This window comes from Pan troglodytes, chromosome 4, assembly GCF_028858775.2.
Source record: "Pan troglodytes isolate AG18354 chromosome 4, NHGRI_mPanTro3-v2.0_pri, whole genome shotgun sequence".
Classification (NCBI taxonomy): Eukaryota; Metazoa; Chordata; class Mammalia; order Primates; family Hominidae; genus Pan; species Pan troglodytes.
This window is the reverse complement of record NC_072402.2, coordinates 72,234,335-72,250,571: the sequence shown is the minus strand read 5'-3', so window position 1 is coordinate 72,250,571 and position 16,237 is coordinate 72,234,335.

Sequence of the window (16,237 nt, the reverse complement as noted above, 5' to 3'; positions counted from 1 at the left end):
ATTACAAGACCTCATATGTGCAATTTAAAATTCACTTTTCTAGAAGTAAGTGTCCATTTATTTCACTTTGACTTATTGCAGTTTCAGACTCTGTTTGAATCTATATGTCGTAGTGGCAGAGCCAGCCTGATAATGAAACAATCTGACTGAAGGTGATCATTATTCCCCTAGTTTGGCCCTTTGTATCCTAACATCATATATAAAAGTTTCCTTTGAAAGTTACAACCTACCACTTTTTAATTTGAACAAAAAACAATCCTGGTATGCTCAATGTTTCAAGAGATGACTTAATATTTCAAATAATAATATCTCTTTTATATGTAGCATTCTTATTTTTGATACATTTTGATAACTAGTGTCCTATGTATGCTTACAAAAGTTTACACAATAAGTGATGAAGGAATTTAGAATAGTAACTCTTTAAAAGCATAAAGTCAGAGGATAAGCTTTAAAAACTGTTACAATACCTTCATAGTCTGTTATAATGCCTTTTGAAGTCTGTGTTATAAAATCTTTCTAATAACAATGATGTGGTTACATTTGAAGGGAAACAAAACTAAGGATTTGCCCTAGGTGACAAAGCAAGCACTTTGTGGGACGAAGAAGTCTCTGTCTGGTTCCTAACTCATCAAAACACACTGCTTCCTTTCTTTTCAAATATGTACCTTGCACACAAAATTATTACTTCAGGTGCTGAACCAAAGTATATGAGTGTACCTTCTTCTAATTCTCAAATACTATAAGCCAATTTACTTCACATTTCTCTTAAGCTGGTTTTTGGCACAAGCAAGCTAGCAAAGGTTGTGCTAAGAACTTTCTGTTGGGATTTTTGTGTGTATGTGTGCAGAATTATCTTTAAGATCAGTGCAGAACTATGTTTCCAAGTAAGTAATTTATCTGTGCAGTGGTTTAACAAAAATTAAGTTGTATCATTCTTTAAATACCTCATTACTCAATGTTGCTAATGCTCCTGTGTCATTAACCGTAAGCCACCTGGGATTTTCCAGCTCTGCTGTGTATCACTGGTTGCCACACTAGGATACAGATGCATGAGCATAATTAAAACCTATTTATTAGTGTCATGCAGGAGTGTAGCATGTACACTTTTCAGGACATTCTGTCTTGAAACAAGAGTTTGGTTTTTCCAAAAGTCTAGTTCACATGCTTCCATGATTCTGAGCAGTAGCAGCCCAACATAAACATGAAGAGATAATAAGATGATTTCTCAAAGTGCTTTCTCTACCTATTCCTGACTATGAACATGCAATTGCTATTCAGAGAAAGAAATGACAAAAGGAAGATTACCAAACATGAATGATCTACCACCAATTCCAAGTCAAAGGACACATAGAAGCTTTGGTTTCACTAAAAAGAATTTTTACATAAAAAAAGTGTGTTAAGGCCAGGCACAGTGGTTCGTGCCTGTAATCCTGGCACTTTGGGAGGCTGAGGTGTGTGTATCACTTGAGGTTGTGAGTTCAAGACCAACCTGGTCAACATGGCGAGACCCCATCTCTACAAAAAGTACAAAAATTAGCCAGGCTTAGTGGCAAGCACCTGTAATCCACCTACTCAGGAGGCTGAGGCAAGAGGATGGCTTGAGCCTGGGAGGTCAAGGCTGCAGTGAACCAAGAACATGCCATCGCACTCCAGCCTGGGTGACAGAGTGAGAATGAGACACTGTCTCACACACACACACACAAAAGATGGTTATTAATATTTTAACTCTTCTTTCGTCTTCACCATCCCACCAGTCATTTCACAACGTCTTTATGATGCCCCTAATTTTTTTTGCACTTGCTGCCTTTATTCTATTCAAGTTCTCATTGGCAAGAAAAAACAATAAAATAAAAAGTTCTCAAGATTTACTTTGTAAAACACTGGGGTTCCAAGAGATGGTCTGAGATTTCTTCTTAAATGAAATCTCGGTGGGGTTTTTTAAGATTTTCAGGAGGTGAGGCAATTAATGAATTGGGTTTTCTCAATTGGTTGGGTTTGCTTCCTACATTTTTCTTAAAAGTTTGGGAGATCTGCAGCTTGTCCACACTAGAATATGGTATGAGATGATATTTATAGAACAAAATTATTATCTTTGTTGTTTTAAATTGAATATAACAATGCTTCATGATGTTCTGCAAAGATGATTATGACTTTCAGGAGTTCTGCCACATCAGCAAGTTTGGGTTTTTAAAACTGTTTCCAATTTCTTGCAGAATCATCTTCCTAAAGTACATCTCTGATCCACTCCTCCATAAAAAATTTTCATAGGCTCTGATATGGTTTTGTTGTGTACCTCCCCAAATCTCACCTTGAATTGTAATAATCCCCATGTGTCAAAGGAGGGACCGAGTGGGAGGTAATTCAATCATGGGGGCGGGTTTTTCCCATGCTATTCTCGTAATAGTGAATAAGTCTCATGAGATCTGATGGTGTTATAATGGGGAGTTCCCCTGCACATGCCGTCTTGCCTGCAGCCATGTAAGACGTCCCTTTGCTCTTCCTTCATATTCTGCCATGATCATGAGACCTCCCCAGCCATCTGGAACTGTGAGTCCATTAAACCTCTTTCCTTTATAAATTACCTAGTCTCCAGTATGTGTTTATTAGCAACGTGAGAACAGACTAATACAGGCTCCCCATTGCCTACTGCACAAAATCCAAACACCCATGCAAAGCACTCAGAGGTCCAGTGAGCTGTGCTAAGTGCATCACTTTTTGCAAAAGCAAACTTTCCCAGGTGATGGTTACACTAAAAGCTGATCTCACCACTAGACAATATACCCATGTAACGAAACTGTACTTATATACCTTAAACATAAAATTTTCCTTTTTTTAGAATAATTTGCAATTTATTTCTTTATTCTTTCTATCTTTCCATTGTTTTCCATATTGATACAAATTTTTTTATTATACTTTAAGTTCTAGGACACATGTGCACAATGTGCAGGTTTGTTTCCTAGGTATACAGTGCCACGTTGGTTTGCTGCACCCATCAACTCGTCATTTACATTAGCTATTTCTCCTAATGTTATCCCTCTCCTAGCCCCCCACCCCCTGACTGGCCCTGGTATGTGATGTTCCCCACCTTGTGTCCATGTGTTCTCATTCTTCAACTCCCACTTATGAGTGAGAACATGCGGTGTTTGGTTTTCTGTCCTTGTGAAAGTTTGGTCAGAATGATGGTTTCCAGCTTCAGCTGCAAAGGACATGAACTCATCCTTTTTTTATAGCTGTATAGTATTCCATAGTGTATATGTGCCACATTTTCTTAACCCAGTCTATCATTGATGGACATTTGGGTTGGTTCCAAGTCTTTGTTATTGTGAATAGTGCCGCAATAAACATACGTGTGCATGGATCTTTATCATAGAATGATTTATAATACATTGGGTATATGCCCAGTAATGGGATTGCTAGGTCAAATGGTATTTCTAGTTCTAGATTCTTGAGAAATTGACACACTGTCTTCCACAATGGTTGAACTAATTTACACTCCCACCAACAGTGTAAAAGCATTCCTATTTCTCCACATGCTCTCCAGCATCTGTTGTTTCCTGACTTTTTAATAATCGCCATTCTAACTGGCATGAGATGGTATCTCATTGTGGTTTTGATTTGCATTTCTCTGATGACCAGTGATGATGAGCATTTTTTCATGTGTCTGTTGGCTGCATACATGTCTTCTTTTGAGAAGTGTCTGTTCATATCCTTCACCCACTTTTTGATGGGGTTGTTTGTTTTTTTCTTGTAAATTTGTTTGAGTTCTTTCTAGATTCTGGATATTAGCCCTTTGTCAGATGGGTAGATTGCAAAAATTTTCTCCCACTCTGTAGGTTGCCTGTTCACTCTGATGGTAGTTTCTTTTGCTGTGCGGAAGCGCTTTAGTTTAATTAGATCCCATTTGTCAACTTTGGCTTTTGTTGCCATTGCTTTTGGTGTTTTAGTCATCATGTCCTTGCCTATGCCTATGTCCTGAATGGTATTGCCTAGGTTTTCTTCTAGGGTTTTTATGGTTTTAAGTCTAACATTTCAGTCTTTAATCCATCTTGAATTAATTTTTGAATAAGATGAAAGGAAGGGATCCAGTTTCAGATTTCTACATATGGCTAGCCAGTTTTCCCAGCACCATTTATTAAATAGGGAATCCTTTCCCCATTTCTTGTTTTTGTGAGGTTTGTCAAAGATCAGATGGTTGTAGATGTGTGGAGTTATTTCTGAGGCCTCTGTTCTGTTCCATTGGTCTATGTCTCTGTTTTGGTACCAGTACCATGCTGTTTTCGTCACTGTAGCCTTGCAGTATAGTTTGAAATCAGGTAGCATGATGCCTCCAGCTTTGTTCTTTTGGCTTAGGGTTGTCTTGGCAATGTGGGCTCTTTTTTGGTTCCATATGAACTTTAAAGTAGTTTTTTCCAATTCTGTGAAGAAAGTCATTGGTAGCTTGATGGGGATGGCACTGAATCTATAAATTACCTTGGGCAGTATGGCCATTTTCACGATCTTGATTCTTCCTAACCATGAGCATGGAATGTTCCTCCATTTGTTTGTATCCTCTTTTATTTCCTTGAGCAGTGGTTTGTAGTTCTCCTTGAAGAGGTCCTTCACATCCCTTGTAAGTTGGATTCCTAGGTATTTTATTCTCTTTGTAACAATTGTGAATGGGAGTTCACTCATGATTTGGCTCTCTGTTTGTCTGTTATTGGTGTATAGGAATGCTTGTGATTTTTGCACATTGATTTTGTATCCTGAGACTTTGCTGAAGTTGCTTATAAGCTTAAGGAGATTGTGGGCTGAGATGATGGGGTTTTCTAAATATACAATCATGTCATCTGCAAACAGACACAATTTGACTTCCTCTTTTCCTAGTTGAATACCCTTTATTTCTTTCTCTTTCCTGATTGCCCTGGCCAGAACTTCCCACACTATGTTGAATAGGAGTGGTAAGAGAGGTCATCCTTGTCTTGTGCCAGTTTTCAAAGGGAATGCTTCCAGTTTTTGCCCATTCAGTATGATATTGGCTGTGGGTTTGTCATAAATAGCTCTTATTATTTTGAGATATGTTCCATCAATACCTAGTTTATTGAGAGTTTTTAGCATGAAGTGTTGTTGAATTTTGTCGAAGGCCTTTTCTGCATCTATTGAAATAATCATGTGGTTTTTGTCTTTGGTTCTGTTTATGTGATGGATTGCGTTTATTGATTTTCATATGTTGAACCAGCCTTGCATCCCAAGGATGAAGTTGACTTGATCATGGTGGATAAGCTTTTTGATGTGCTGCTGGATTTGGTTTGCCAGTATTTTATTGAGGATTTTTACATCAATGTTCATCAGGGATATTGGCCTAAAATTCTCTTTTTTTGTTGGGTCTCTAGCAGGCTTTGGTATCAGGATGATGCTGGCCGCATAAAAGGAGTTAGGGAGGATTCCCTCTTTTTCTATTGTTTGGAATAGTTTCAGAAGGAATAGTACCAGCTCCTCTGTGTACCTCTGGTAGAATTCAGCTGTTAATCCATCTGGTCCTGGACTTTTTCTGGTTGGTAGGCTATTAATTATTGCCTCAATTTCGGAACCTGTTATTGGTCTATTCAGAGATTCAACTTCTTCCTGGTTTAGTCTTGGGAGGGTGTATGTGTCCAAAAATTTATCCATTTCTTCTAGATTTTCTAGTTTATTTGCATAGAGGTGTTTATAGTATTCTGTATTGGTAGTTTCTATTTCTGTGGGATCAGTGGTGATATCCTCTTTTTCATTTTTTATTGCACCTATTAGATTCTTCTCTCTTTTCTTCTTTATTAATCTTGCTAGCAGTCTATCAGTTTTGTTGATCTTTTCAAAAACCAGCTCCTGGATTCATTGATTTTTTTGAAGGGTTCTTTGTGTATCTATCTCTTTCAGTTCTGCTCTGATCTTAATTATTTCTTGCCTTCTGCTAGCTTTTGAATGTGTTTGCTCTTTCTTCTCTAGTTCTTTTCATTGTGATGTTAGAGTGTCAATTTTAGATCTTTCCTGCTTTTTCTTGTGGACATTTAGTGCTATAAATTTCCCTCTACACACTGCTTTAAATGTGTCCCAGAAATTCTGGTACATTGTGACTTTGTTCTCATTGGTTTCAAAGAACATCTTTACTTCTGACTTCATTTTGTTATTTACCAGTAGTCATTCAGGAGCAGGTTGCTCAGTTTCCATGTAGTTGTGCGGTTTTTAGTGAGCTTATTAATCCTGAGTTCTAATTTGATTGCACTGTGGTCTCAGAGACTGTTTGTTGTGATTCCTGTTCTTTTACATTTGCTGAGGAGTGTTTTACTACCAATTATGTGGTCAATTTTAGAATAAGTGTGATGTGGTGCTGCAAAGTATGTATATTCTGTTGATGTGGGGTGTAGGGTTCTGTAGATATCTATTAGGTCTGCTTGGTCCAGAGCTGAGTTCAAGTCCTGGATATCCTTGTTAACCTTCTATCTCATTGATCTGTCTAATATTGACAGTGGGGTGTTAAAGTCTCCCATTATTATTGTGTGGGAGTCTAAGTCTCTTTGTAGGTCTCTAAGGACTTGCTTTATGAACCTGGGTGCTCCAGTATTAGGTGTATATATTTTTAGGATAGTTAGCTCTTCTTGTTGAATTGATCCCTTTACCATTATGTAGTGGCCTTTTTTGTCTCTTTTGATCTTTGTTGGTTTAAAGTCTGTTTTATCAGAGACTGGGATTGCAATCCCTGCTCTTTTTTTTTTTTTTTTTTTTTTTTTTTTTTTTTTTTTTTTGCTTTTCATTTGCTTGGTTTCTTCCTTCATCCCTTTATTTTGAGCCTATGTGCATCTTTGCACATGAGATGGGTCTCCTGAATACAGCACACTGATGGGTCTTGACTCTTTATCCAATTTGCCAGTCTGTGTCTTTTAATTGGGGCATTTAGCCCATTTACATTTAAGGTTAATATTGTTACGTTTGAATTTGATCCTGTCATTTGATGCTAGCAGGTTATTTTGTCCCTTAATTGATGCAGTTTCTTCATAGCATCGATGGCCTTTACCATTTGGCATGTTTTTGCAGTGGCTGATAGCAGTCGTTCCTTTCCATGTGTAGTGCTTCCTGCAGGAGCTCTTGTAAGGCAGGCCTGGTGGTGACAAAATCTCTCAGCATTTGTCTGTAAAGGATTTTATTTCTCCTTCACTTATGAAGCTTAGTTTGGCTGGATATGAGATTCCGGGTTGAAAATTCTTTTCTTTAAGAATGTTGAATATTGGCCCCCACTCTCTTCTGGCTTGTAGGGTTTCTGCTGAAAGATCCGCTGTTAGTCTGATGGGCTTCCCTTTGTGGGTAACCCAAACTTTCTCTCTGGCTGCCCTTAACGTTTTTTCCTCATTTCAACCTTGGTAAATGTGACAATTATGTGTCTTGGGTTTGCTCTTCTCTAGAAGTATCTTTGTGCTGTTCTCTGTATTTCCTGAATTTGAATGTTGGCCTGCCTTGCTGGTTAGGGAAGTTCTCCTGGATAATATCCTGAAGAGTGTTTTCTAACTTGGTTCCATTCTCCCCGTCACTTTCCAGTACACCAATCAAATGTATACTTGGTCTTTTCACATAGTCCCATATTTCTTGGAGGCTTTGTTCATTTCTTTTCACTCTTTTTTCTCTAATCTTGTCTACTCACTTTATTTCATTAATATGATCTTCAATCACTGATATCCTTTCTTCCACTTGATTGAAGCTTTTGCATGTGTCACAGAAATCTCGTGCCATGGTTTTCAGCTCCCTCAGGTCATTTAAGGTGTTCTTTACACTGTTTATTCTAGTTAGCCATTCGTCTAGCCTTTTCGAGGTTTTTAGCTTCCTTGTGATGGGTTCGAACATGCTCCTTTAGCTCGGAGAAGTTTGTTATTAGCAATCTTCTGAAGCTTACTTCTGTCAACTCGTCAAAGTCATTCTCCATCCAGTTTTGTTCCCTTGCTGGCAAGGAGCAGCGATCTTTTGGAGGAGAAGAGCCAATTTGTTTTTTGGAATTCTCAGGTTTTCTGCTCTGGTTTCTCCCCATCTTTGTGGTTTTATCTACCTTTGGTCTTTGATGTTGGTGACCTATGTGTGGAGTTTTGGTGTGGATGTCCTTTTTGTTGATGTTGATGCTATTCTTTTCTGTTTGTTAGTTTTCCTTCTAACAGTCAGACCCCTCAGCTTCAGGGCTGTTGGAGTTTGCTGGAGGTCCACTCCAGACCCTGTTTGCCTGGGTATCACCAGGGGAGCCTGCAGAACAGCAAATATTGCTGCCTGATCCTTCCTCCGGAAGATTCATCCCAGAGGGGCACCCACCTGTGTGAGATGTCTGTCAGCCCCTACTGGGAGGTGTTTCCCAGTCAGGCTACACAGGGATCAGGGACCTGCTTGAGGAGGCAGTCTGTCTGTTCTTGGAGGTTGAACACTGTGCTGAGAGAACCACTGCTCTCTTCAGAGCTGTCAGACAGGGACGTTTAAGTCTGCAGAAGCTGTCTGTTGCCTTTTGTTCTACTATGCCTTGCCCCCAGAGGTGGAATCTTTAGAGGCTGATCTGCAGTGGGCTCTGCCCAATTCATGCTTCCAAGCCTCTTTATTTACACTGTGAGCTACTCAAGCCTCAGCAATGACGGACACCCCTCCCCCCAACTAGCTGCAGCATCCCAGGTCCATCTCAGACTGCTGTGCTAGTGGTGAACAAGGCTCCGTGGGCATGGGACCCACCGAGCCAGGCACGGGAGGGTATCTCCTAGTTGGCCGCTTGCTAAGTCCATGGGAATAGCACAGTATTTGGTCAGGAGTGTACTGTTTCTCCAGTTACAGTCTGTCATGGCTTCCCTTGGCTAGGAAAGGGAACTCCCCTGACCCCTTGCACTCCCCAAGTGAGGCAACACCCCACCCTGCTTCTGCTCACCCTCCATGGGCTGCACCCACTGTCCAACCAGCCCAATGAGATGAACCAGGTACCTCAGTTGGAAATGCAAAAATCACCCATCTTCTGCGTCAGTCTCGCTGGGAGCTGCAGACTGGAGCTGTTCCTGTTCGGCCATCTTGGAAGCAACCATCAACATACAATTTTTCTTAAAAACCTTTCCCTACTTCACACAGTAAGGCTTGACTTTTGTGTGAATGTGTGTGTTTGCAGAGTTCTATTACACAACACATACTCAGAGAGAGACCATTTTCACTCATAATACATTTCTGCAATCTATGTGATTTATTTTTCCAAAGAAGACATGTTTAATTACATATTGTATTCTTAAGTAAGAAACTTGTACAAAATAAATTACAGGCATGCCCACAGTAACAGGTGAAAAAATAAAGCTGTGGATATATACCCTAGGACTCCTAGATATAATAAAATTATCCCTCAAGACAAATAAGAAATATCAAATACTGCAATTGTAGCTACCTAAGGGACTGAAGCATATATAGCACATAAGACTACATTATGATATTTTACCTAAAATTAATATGTAGGCTATAACAAACAGTAAATTGCTCATTAACAACAATCATATTTATTTCCTAAGGACTTAGAAATATTTATTTGGGTAATTTGGAATGCTTAGGTCTTTCAAAGAAAGCTGTCCAAAGAAAATCGAATGGGTGTCTTTTCTTGTAATCAATTTACTTGTAGTGAGAAAGTATTCAAATTCATTATATTTTCTCAGGATATTCTCAGGCAGGTACATCAATATGTTTTTATAATTGTTACCCATTGAAAAATACTTTTTTAAAAATAAGGACTATTCCAACATTTTCCCATCTTTGTCTTTCTTGCTTTAGTTAAAGCTGGTAACAAATTAAATAAAGACCATTAAGAAAAAATGAGTTTCACTCACTTAACATTTTCTTGACACTAGTCAGAGAAGAATATTCTCATTTAGACAGAAATTTTTGAAATTCTTTTTTAATATAGACAGTTTAAAAAATTACTTTAAACCATCTCAGATCTTATAAGGGAATTTCAGAGTGGAAAATCTAAGTCACCTTTAGTTGAACAAGAGAGACATAGCAATTTAGGATTTCATTAAAAAAGAGCTAGGAAAAGATCAGTGTTGAGGATAAAAGATGCATTCATCAGGATTCAACCCTTTGTACCAATCTGGCTTCAATGTCAGAGCCCTTTGTTCTGCATTCTTTCTCCTTTGCACTTTTTGTGTACCAATAAAAAGAACTCATGGATGAGACAGTAAAATGAGTACAACCACTTGAAGAAGCTGGCAGTATCTTCTGATACCGAGCTTATACATATTTTATGACCCAACAATTCCACTTTTATCTGCACACTTGACTCAGATAAATACATCTATTCACCTAGACATGTCCTAGCATGCTCATAGAAGCACCATTTCTAATAGCCAGAAATACCCAAATTCCATCAAGAGTAAAATTGATAAATAAATAATGTATATTTACACATTATACACAAATGAGAATGAACGTTAACAGCAACCACGTGCAATATGATGGCTCTCATTAACATAATGTTGAGTGAAAGAAGCTAGAAACAAAAGAGTACATAATGTATGATGTAAGTTATATGACCAAAACATGAGCCAAAGTACCAAAGCACTCTATGCTGTTAGAAGTCAATGTCATGATTACCCTCAGTGGAGAGAGGAATGAGGAGCCAGAATAGATTGTGAGGGGGCTTATGTGGTGCCGGTAATGTTCTTCTTCTTGATCTAAGTGCTGGTGACACAGATGTGTTCAGTTGCTAAAAGTTTATTGATTTTTAGTGATGATATTTTTACTTTTCTGAATGTATATTCTAATTTGATAGTGTTTAAAAGAGGATCCAGGAATTCAAAAGCACCTTTCTACTGCCACAAAGAATCATATCCCTTGAAAGATGTTAAGGACTGAGCATGGTGTCTCACGCTTGTAATTCCAATGTTTTGAGGTGCTGAGGCAGGAGGATGACTTGAGCCCAGGAGTTCAAAACAAGCTTGGGAAACATAGAGAGACTCTGTCTCCATTAAAAAAAAATGTATATATATATAATATTAGCCACGTGTGGTAGCACATGCTTGTTAATCCCAGCTTCCAAGCTACTTGGGAGGCTATAGCAGGAGTCCAAGAGTTCCAGCCTGGGTGACAGAGACAGAGTGAGACCCTGTCTCAAAAAAAAAAAAAAAAATGTTAAGTTTCCCTGAGTATCCCAGTGAGTGCCAGATTGAAATATTATTCAAACAAGGCATAAATCAGCCAAACATTCAATCCAGCTGAGTTGAGGATTTTGGTTTTTGTTTCTGTTGGGTATTTATAAGTAAAGACTATCAGAAAACTGGAAATGAAAGTTAGTTAATATCTCAGACTACACTCTGCACCAAGTAGTTTGCTTAAGAATCGACTTCAAAACAGCTCACATGAAGCACTTAGGATATACCACTCCAATTTTTTTATCAGAACTAATATTTATGAATTAGAAACTGATGGAGAATTAAACTTCATGGAGAATTTCAAAAGGTCAAGAACATGACAGCTTGTCTTCCTCTGGAAATTTGCTGGGGCTTCATCACCATGAAAATATGTTTCTCCACCCTCCCCATCACTTCCCCTAAATTGTTTTTCTTTAACAAGTCAAATATGTAGAAAAAAACATTTTTATCAACTCTTCTGCCATTGTGACATTGTTGTAAACTATATTTCCCAAGATTCAAACACAAACATAATGTAATAATAACAGCTGGACACTTGGAAGATGTTAGCAAGTGACCATGCAGATACTTTAAATCTGGACTTTCTTTGGATTCTAGAGAGCATGTTTCTAAGATCATGTTGTCTTCTTCAGGAGTCAACCATACAATCACTTTCCTCAGGAAGTTCCATAGGACAAGATATAGAACAACACACAAATAAATATTCAAAGAAGAGAATGTTTTGATGTGTCTGGTTCCTCTGACTCAAAAAAAAAAAAGTCTCTTTTAAGGACTCAGACAGGGACAAGGGCTCCCTTCCTTCTTCATGGGAATAGATGCAAAAGATCTCTTCTGACTGGCCCCTTCTCTTTAAATCTTCTTTTTTCATTTATTTCTAAAGTATCCAAAGGCACAGGACAGGCTGCTGCTACACATCATTATTTGCAGTCCTTTGAATGTCTTCAGCAAATGACCTCACTACCTCCTAGAAGGACATGAGTCAGACCTTAGCATGAAAACAAACATACACCTAAACCATGTCACGCTCTTGAGAACATATTCCTCTTAGCTTCACAGATGCTGAGAGTGTTAAGATTTGAGCACAGTACATAAGTCATTTGAATTAAAGCCTTCTTCGTACAATCAAATTAAGAGACTTGGCTAAGGGCACACAGCTAATGAGAGCTTAAGCTAAGACTAGAATCCTAGATTGCTAATTCCTAATCTAATGCTTATTTGTGCTATATCAAGAGGCCTTTAAGTCATGAGAAATTACATAAATGAATGACAATCTACTTTTGTGGGTTATGCATTGCTACTCAAGCGGAGCCAAGAGCTGTAAGCCACAGAGTAAAATAAAACTCTGTATGAACTGGACATTCTTCAGGAGATATGTGATGTGCCAGAGATTCCTGACATCTCCACCTACTTGCACAGCTGTTGTAACACATGATGAACACCAAGGAGATAATATAAGGAAAGGAAAACAAGGCACGCACATCTGCATGTGCATGCACACACCTCCTCTCCCTTACCCTACTGTAATCCATCTGATGAGCTACCTATATCCTAAGAACATAGGTCAAGAAAGATGTGCAACAGCATCCCAGTTTTACGAGGGAGAACGGAAAGAATCAAGTCCACCAGAGATGGACTTTTTCAGGGACCTTAAGAATCAGTAAGAAAAGAAAGGAATTTTCATTCATTCTTTCTTTCACTCAGCACATTTGTATCTTATTCCTGCCATGTCCAGGTATGGTGCTAGTCAGTGAGGATACACAGATAAAACATACAAGTCCCTGCCTTCAGGATGCTAACAGTTAATTGGGCAGGCAACAATTGCCAAGCTGTGTGGGAAGTGCCATGGTGGAACGTGGCAGCTGAGAGAAAAGATTTACAAAGGGTGGAGGCTGGGGATGCAGAGAAGCAGAAGGGAGAAGAGGATACAGGAAAAAGTTAATGCTAAGAAGGTCTTCCCAAGAGTGAATAGTAAAAATATTAGAAATTACATCATTTTCTTCTCTAAGAGACATTCTCACATACTCACTAGTTCGGTGGTTCTCAAAGTGTGGTCCCAAGGCTAGATGTATCAGCATCACCTGAGAACTTGTTGGAAACAGAAATGGTCTGACCATATCCCAGAACTACTGAATCAGAAACTCTTAGGATGGGGCCCAGCACTCTGTTGTAACAAGCCCCCAGGTAATTCTAATGCGCTCTAAAGTTGAAGAACCATTATACTAGATAAATCAAAGCAAACTCGAGGGGAATGAAAGCCCATATGTCCAAGCAGTTAAGAGCAGGCCTGAGGGCAATGATTCTAGTGTGGTAATGTTTCATGTAAATGCACCAAAATGGAAAGTAATCTTTTGTCAGATATGACCTAATTTATATTTCAGAAAATATGGTTCTCTGTTTTTGAAGGCCTATGGACCCCTGTGTTTCCTAAGATCTACCATACAAATGACTGATATTCCTGAAGTAAAAGCTTTGTAATTTAACCTGGAGTCAAGAGTCTTGGATGGAGATCAACACAGATCTTCAGAAGGCACAAGAAGGTCCCATAGGACACACTACAGAATCTAGCGATGGGACTCACAGGGACTTTACCATTTACATTTTCCCTAGGACTACATAGTCCCTGATTTTCAGTGTCTGCTTCTTTCTTTACAGCTTCCCCCATAGAAGGGTTTTCTACTTCCACTTATCTATAGTTTGCCACATGACCCTTCTTGGCCCCAACTCTATAAGATATTAGAGTTCCCATATCTGGAAGTGTGTCTAGCATCACACTCTAAGTGTCTTAGACTTAATGCTTCTTAGTTTAAATTCTTAAAAGAGAGAATGTGATTGTCCCAGTGGTTCATTTAGCTGTGGCCTCCGGTATTAACAAACCAGAAACAGCAGCAGACCGAAGGCTGAGTATTGACGTTAGAAGAGGTTATGGAACTGGCAAGGAGACAACGTTCAGAAAACCTAACACAGTAGAAATTATCCATTTGGCCCCTGAGAGTTCCATCTAACTTCACGATTCTCTGGAACAACTGTGTATCCTTTATTTCTGTAAATTCCAAACAAATGGTAAGAAATTCATAGAAAAATGCAACAGCTTGTAAAATATGTTGATTACATATTTTAAAACCTTAATTATACATGCACCCTTCACTCTAGAAATTTAAATCCTAGGGTTTTCTCTTAAGAGAAAATTTGGGATGTGCCCAATAAGAAATAAGGAAAAGGAATTCTTGTCACAGTATTGTTTTTCATAGCAAACTTTTTTTACAAAAAGAAATGATCTAAATATCTAGAAATTGGGATTTTTATCAATGGAAGTCATTTTTACTTTTTTTGTTTTTACAAAAAAAAATTCATCATTCATCTTTGGTAAACTTTTTTCTCTTCATTAAAAAAAAAAGTCAGTAAGCCTTAACATTGTTTTAATACTGGCATAAGGAAATTGCAAGCAGATGGCCTCCCACGTTCTGTTTTTCTTGTCTGGGTTACAGTCACTATGATGATCTAGCTGCAGCTGCTGGATGATCTCTTCCAGCTGCAGATTTGATTTGCTCCTACTAGTCCCTAATTGAATTTAGTCGCTTCCCTTCTCTCCTCCACATCAGCAGAGGCCTCCCAATCTTAAAGTCCCAGTCTGCCTCTGTCCCTGTGTCCAAGGGCAGAAAAGTCCATATTTTGGGCTCTAAAGTTCAACTAGATTAAATTTCAGTCATTCCAGTCAATAATCTAAAATAGTTTTTATAATTAATGGCTAACTAGTTCTAGTCTTTGACTTGCTAGGAATTACTTGAGTCTCCATGTCTTCCTATCATCTTAACAGACAAGAGCAGAATGAGTTGGAATGCTAAAAAAACAAAATGAAATTTATCTTTTCTTTAAATACAAGAAAGATCTTGTGTCCAAGAAAGATTACAAAATTACAGTATTAGAGTATAAATAGCTAGAATTAATAGAGTGATTTTCCCTAACCCAGAATCTTTTCCTCTTTGTCAGAATGTTGGATGAAAGGACACAGAGTTGAGAGAGCGTGATAATTCTTAACCCATTGCTAAGGGTGTAACCATGAAATTTCTTTACTGTAAAGTTAAAACTTCAGGTTATTACAAACCCAAAGGAGTTTGTTAAGACCTGGCAACAAAATCAATAAAGGTGAAAGCAATTTACATCACCCTGGATGATCGCAATTTTTTTAATAGTCCCAAAGTCACCATATTTGCCATTAGTCTATATCTGTAACAGGGACATCTGAGGACAATGTGACTCATATGGCTGAGGATCTCCAAAATACAATAAAATCTAAACTCACTCCTAAGAAGAGTAGGAGGAGCATGAAAAATACTGTGTGTCTCGTTAGTATGGCAAATGAAAGTATACAATTTTTGTGACTACTTAGCTCACCATGTCATCGACCCCAGACACACACTGCCCCTGAGTGTCTTCCTCTGTAAAATAACGACACCTCGGCATGGCTAATAAATAAAAGTTTGGAGCCATCCTGGTTGAAGAGGGCAGGATAGAAACAGTATTCTGGTATTCAGTCTCCCCTTTGGTTTCCTCCATTTCTTCCTTGTACCCAAAATGGCCACCTTGGCAGAACCCAAAGGTTCTACAGCACACAGAGTGACCACCAACAAGCCATGCAGTTTCTAAGGCCCCTCCCTCCTATAACAGCCTTCACTTCTATATGCCTGGGAGGTGTTTATAAAAATTGACACTGCTTACCTAGCTTCATATACCGGCACAGCACACAGCAGGTGCTTCATAATGTTGAGTAAATTGAATTTCAACTAGTACCTGTTTGCTCAATGTTCTAATAAAACTTTCAGAAGAGCAAATATTCTAGGTCCTAGATTACTGATTTTTCAGCAAATAGGAATAGAACAAAATTACAAACCAATGTTTAAAATTAGGGTATCTCTAAATTTTATTGTATGATTTTTGCCTCCTGTTATTAATACCCACTTAGGTCTCACTTAGTTCCTATTTCTGAATTTCCCTCATAACTCATAGATTATGTTCTGCTTGTCGCTATGTGGCAGAATGTAAAGAGGACTTTCTTTATTGGACTCACTCTGACCTGGGTTCTAATTCCA